The sequence below is a fragment of the Vespa crabro genome, chromosome 18 (genome assembly GCF_910589235.1).
Source record: "Vespa crabro chromosome 18, iyVesCrab1.2, whole genome shotgun sequence".
NCBI classification, from domain to species: Eukaryota; Metazoa; Arthropoda; class Insecta; order Hymenoptera; family Vespidae; genus Vespa; species Vespa crabro.
Genome location: NC_060972.1, coordinates 1,934,435 through 1,940,172, shown reverse-complemented (window position 1 = coordinate 1,940,172; position 5,738 = coordinate 1,934,435). Strand labels below are relative to the sequence as shown.

Sequence of the window (5,738 nt, the reverse complement as noted above, 5' to 3'; positions counted from 1 at the left end):
AACAAAATGACCTTAAGAGAAAGAGAAAGAGAGATAAATAGAGAGGGAGAGAGAGAAAGGAAAAATAACAACAACAATTTTTATTATCATCGTATACGATTTCAACTTTTAACGATTCAACTTTGCCCTGTAATTTACTCTTCTTTTTCTGTTTTTATTTTCTTTCTTTTTTTTTTTTTTTTTTCTTTTTTTCTTTTTTTCGTATAACGCAATCCGCAGGAAATTTGTATTCGAAGCGTTCAATTTTAAATAAGACAACCCTCTGGATGTGTATACAATATGTACGAGGTATGCATATAAGTATACATAAACAACGGTTCTTTGAGAAATATTATGTAGTAAAAAATGGAATGTAGTTGTAATCGTTCGATATAAAAAAAACAAAAAAGAAAAAAAGAAAAAAGAGTCGTTACAAGTAAAACTGTTAATAATTGGAATGAGACACGCCTGAACACAGCTCTCGTCAATATCATCGGAAAATAATTATTCCGTATGAAATAAAAATTGAGACAATAAGGGAAAAAAAGAAAGAGAGAGAAAGAAAGAGAGAGAGAGAGAGAGAGAGAGAGAGAGAGAGAGAGAGAGAGAGGTTGAGTACATACATAAGTACACATACACACACATATGTACTTATATATCTTCATAACGTTAATTGATATTAAAAATATGAATAACATAAAGAAAATATGTTACAAATCGATCGTGCGGGCAGAAAAGAAAAAAAAAGAAGAAATAAATTACAACTCCCATATTTTCCTCTCTTTTAACTTCATGTTTGTTCATCTATTTATTTATTTACTTATTCCTTCCTTTTTTCCTCTTGTATTTTTATTTATTTCTTTTTTTTTTTTGTTGTCGTCTAGTTTCTTTTTTTCTTTTTTTTTTTTTTTTTTTTTTGTTTATGGCCCCACGTGACGCGCTCATAAATGCAACGAATGCCAATATCAATCGTATTTTTCTTCGATTGTTTGTAAAATCTCACCTGCATAAATATTAAACGTACTTACGTATTTACATTTATACATTCGTATGCACTTAATTTATCATTGTTTTCTTTTATATAATTTTCATTTTTTTTATTACCCTCTTTTTCTTCACACGCATTTACGCAACATCGCTCATAGCCATTAATGATTGAATCATTTCTGAGCTCTGTCTCTGTCTATCTCTCTCTCTCTCTCTCTCTCTCTCTCTCTCTCTCTCTCTCTCTCTCTCTCTCTCTCTCTCTCATATGTTATATTAGACGATAAATAAAATCGATTGCATTAATCTTATTAGAATAGATAATTAAAAAAGAAAAAGAAAAAAAAAGAAGAAAAAAAAGAAAAGAAAAACATTCTTCAAACAGTCAGCCATTTATAAATACATACATATATATATATATATATATATATATATGTATATATATATACACACATACATACATATATACATACATAAGTATGTATTTCGTTTGAATGGGCGAGGTCGGAGCTTAACAAAGTTGCATAAAAAGTGAAGGTGACCGGCGCTGATTCACGAGGGCTGATGCCCTCGTTGTCTGGCGTTTGGTTTACGGAGGGATCGTGAGAGAGGCGAAGAGAAAGAGAGAGAGAGAAAGAAAGAGAGAGAGAGAGAGAGAGAGAGAGAAAGAGATAGAAAGAGAAAGAGGGAGATAGAGAGAGAGGGAAAAAGACAGACAGAGAAAGAGTGAGAAAGAGAGAAGGACGGCCAGCGAACGGACTCTCGTCGTCGCCCAAGTGGCGCTCGAACTCGTCTTCTCTTTGTTTTCTCTCATACGGCCGGCCAATTTTCGAGATTTCGACGATTAAACTGTAACCTTATAAAAGCAATCAACATAAATCATTCCCTTTCTCATTCCCGCGAAATAACAATGTTTTTAGAAAAATATTCTCTGTCTACCATTGAAAAAAAGGTAATCGATTGCCCCGTGTATTCTCACGTCATTTTTTCTTCTTTTTTCTGTTTTTTTTTCTCTTTTTTTTTTTTCTTTTTTTTTTTTTTTGAATAAATTTTTTCGCCATCTGGAAGAAGAGAGAGAGGGAGAGAGAGAGAGAGAGAGAGAACAGTAAGATAGAATATTTTTAAAAACGACGGTAAACGATATAGAGGGAAACGTATCGAAAAATTTGAAAAAAAAAAAAAAGAAGTAATTATAACATAACTAATTGATTAGCTTGTTGCATGTTTTTTCATAATGAAGAAAGAGACAGAGACAGACAGACAGAGAGAGAGAGAGAGAGAGAGAGAGAGAGAGAGAGAAAAGGAGAGACAAACACAGACGTAAGTATCATACGGTATATCACTTCCGAGTATCTTGATTATGAAATTATTTGTCTGACCTTGGCTTCGTAACATATTTGGAGAATGATCATAAGCGTAGATACGTAATACATATAAATATATATATATATATATATATATGATAGTATCTAAGAAGGTAAGTAAATGAGTAAAAAAAAAGAGGGAGAGAGAGAGAGAGAGAGAGAGAGAGCAAAAAAAAGGAAAAACAAAAAAGATATCACAGAGAGAGAGAGAGAGAGAGAGAGAGAGAGAGAGAGAGAGGTAAAAAGAAATAAAAAAGAAAAGAAAAGAAAAAGAAAATGATTAAAAGAGACGAGAGAAAAATAAAAAAGAGAGGGAGAAACAAAAAGATAATACGAGAAGAAATAAATAATCGACGATGAGATCGCAATATAAAACGAAACGCTCGGCGTCGTCGCGCGACGCAATCTAATTGTACGCGTGCCCCGTTCTCGTCGTGCGTTGCCTATCCCCACTCTTATGCTCAACGGTGACGAGGATACGCGACGGCAGCCGATACGATGCGATGCGATGCGATGCGATGCGATGCGATGCAACGGCACCGACGATGAAGGCAACACGATGAAGACAACGACGAAGACAACATGGTATTACTCCTCCTGCATTTATTTGGTGTCTATAATAAATGAGTGGAGAAGATTTGGTGGATGGAGAGACAGGTGTTAAGGGGTGTGGTGAGGTGCTTGAGTTCAGGAGGGTGTTAGCGACAGGGTTGGATGGGTGGGTGGTTGGTTGGTTAGTTCGATGAGAGGGAGAGAGAGAGAGGGGAAAAAGAGTATGAGGAAGGTGGTAGCAGAGGTTAGGGATGGGGATGGGGATGGTGGTGGTGGTGGTAGTGGGGAGAAAGCTACGTAGAAGAAAAGAGTAGCATTCTCTCTCTCTCTCTCTCTCTCTCTCTCTCTCTCTCTGACTTATGTATATGTAGTAGGACGGATTGATAGAGCAAGAGCTCTCTACGAAAGAAGAAAAGTGGTGGAGGTAGCGCATAAACCGGGCATAAACTTTCCCCCACCTTGGAACGTGGTCCTTCCTTCTAACCATCCCCCACCCCCGACGCCTTCGCCACCACCATTGCCACCTCTCCCTCCGTCCCTCCGCCTCTTCCTCTCGACGTCCCTCATCATCGTAGCCCATCTCCTCCTCCCCTTCTTCCATCTACCTACCTCTCCTGCCCATGGTGTCCTCTCCCCCCTCCCCATGCCACTACCATCTCTCTCTCTCTCTCTCTCTCTCTCTCTCCATCGTCGTCACCACATTGCCACGTTTACGTTCACGTATAAACGTTTACAAACTTAAAAGACCCGTGTATATAGAGAATAGAAACGGCTAAAGCGATGGTCCCCTCGTTGTTCACGCTAAGGAGATATATACGTGCCCATACAAATATACATACGCACATATACACACATAATACATCTCACACCACCCATACACCTACCTATCTCTATAACAGAGAGTAGAACGTTTAGTGTGTGTAAAAGAGAGAGAGAGAGAGAGAGAGAGAGAGAGCGAGAAAGAGAGAGAAAGAGAGAAGTGGCAGCACGAGTAGAGTGCGCGCGTAACCCAGCGCACCGTCAGCCTTCTCGCATCGAACTCGAAGCCAGACGACGCGACATTGAGGGCCAAGTCGGCTGGTCTCACGCAGCGCGCACTCAGTTTGCAGTCTGGTAGCGGAGCGAACGGACGTGTACACGTTAGACGCGAGCCGCAACCGTGCTCTCTGACAATACGTATTTCTCTTTCCGAAAGGAATTCTCTCGTAGTCGTGTATATAAGTAGTAATCGTACTTACACTCCTCATTCACGCAGAAAGAGAGAGAGAGAGAGAGAGATAGAGAGAGAGAAAGAGAAAAAAAGAAAAAGAAAGAAAGAAAGAAAAAATTAGAGAAAGAGACAGTCAAGACACCCGAGTTTCGAAGCAGAGTTCAAGTTCATAGTTTGAAGAGAAGATTTTCGTCTTATCGTGTAATCGTGATATATATATATATATATATATATATATATTTTTTTTTTTTTCTTTCGAGATTTCAATCTCGAATTTTTTTTTTTTTTTTTTTTAAATATACATACATACATATGTATATACATATATATTTATGTATGTATTATGTGTGTATATAAATAATCGTGCAGAACAAGAGAGATCAGTGAATCGAACATTTCTTTTGGCCGATCGAGTACGAAAGGATTAAATAATTCTATCGGCATTTGTCGAAAGTGGTGGACCATAAAATACGTTGTTTCTTTTCTTCCCCCCCCCCCTTTTTTTTTGTTTTCTGTTCTTCTGGTTTTTCTCGCACGCACGCCGTACGTCGAATACCAGGCGTTAATTTGTGACGCGGAATTGAACGAGGAAGAAGAAGAAAAAGAAAAAGAAGAAGAAGAAGATAATTGAAGGATTTAAGAAAAAAAATAGAACGATAACGATATTTTTCACGTTATGCCAACGGTGACTTAGAAAGATTTCTACGTAAGAACTTCATCAGGGGTTATCGTCTCGTTCACGAACTTTTTTCAAAAACGAGGAATAGTGAAAAAAGAAAGGACGAGAAAAGAAAGAGAAAGGAAGGAAAAAACAACTCGTGCGTGTAATTCACGCTCACGTATATATATTGAAAAAAAAACTTTGATCGTTCGATCCATCGCTTATCCCATTTTTTAAATTGGACAATATCATCCTCAAGAGAATAAATAATCTTCGACTACGTTTATTGTTCTTCTTCTTGTTGTTCATTATTATTATTATAATTATTATTTTGATTATCTTTACTATCACTACTATTACTATTACTACTACTACTACTACTATTACTACAATAACAACTACTACTATTATCAACGCCACCACCACCACCACCACCACCAACCACTTCTATTATTCGTACGAACGCTTGACGCATATAGAGGCAAAGTGCATCGACCGTTGGACGTGCGATCGTATCCGAAAGAATCTTTCAAAATTGGTGAGTAATTTTCAATATTCTTTTAATTTTAATTTACATTCTCAATGCCATCGTATTTTAAATTTCTAACGAGATACAATTCCCATTTTTCCCATCAATCGCTTTCTTTCGTCTGGGCATTTTTCAAACGATATTGTTTACCTTTTCTTTTTTTTTTTTCCTTTTTTCTTCCTCGATGAACGAAATTAAAATAGGAACGAGAGTATGAAGAGAGATGCAAAAAAAAAAAAAAAATAAGAAAAAAAGAAAAATTAAAAAAAAGAAAAGACGGTAAAGAAAGAGCGACGAAGAACGGCGACGATGAACTCTGAAACGTGGTAAACAACGAGATCGAGACGTTCGATCGATACATCAACGAGAAACGATGTCCCTCCTCCTGTTCGTTCCATTTTCGCGAAGTTCGCGTCTATATGATATCCTTCAAGTGTATGTGTGTGTGTGTGTGTGTGA

General features: G+C 37.2%; 1 protein-coding gene across 1 annotated transcript in view; it reads left to right on the top strand.

Moving 5' to 3' along the window:
• The first annotated feature begins 5,067 nt into the window (after nt 1-5,067).
• The window catches only part of LOC124430489 (histone-lysine N-methyltransferase 2D-like), a 31,592-nt gene continuing 30,921 nt past the window's right edge, over nt 5,068-5,738 (top strand). The window contains exon 1 of the mRNA XM_046977148.1: nt 5,068-5,288. The gene's annotated coding sequence lies outside the window, so the exon portion shown is untranslated. The remainder of the gene's footprint in view (nt 5,289-5,738) is intronic.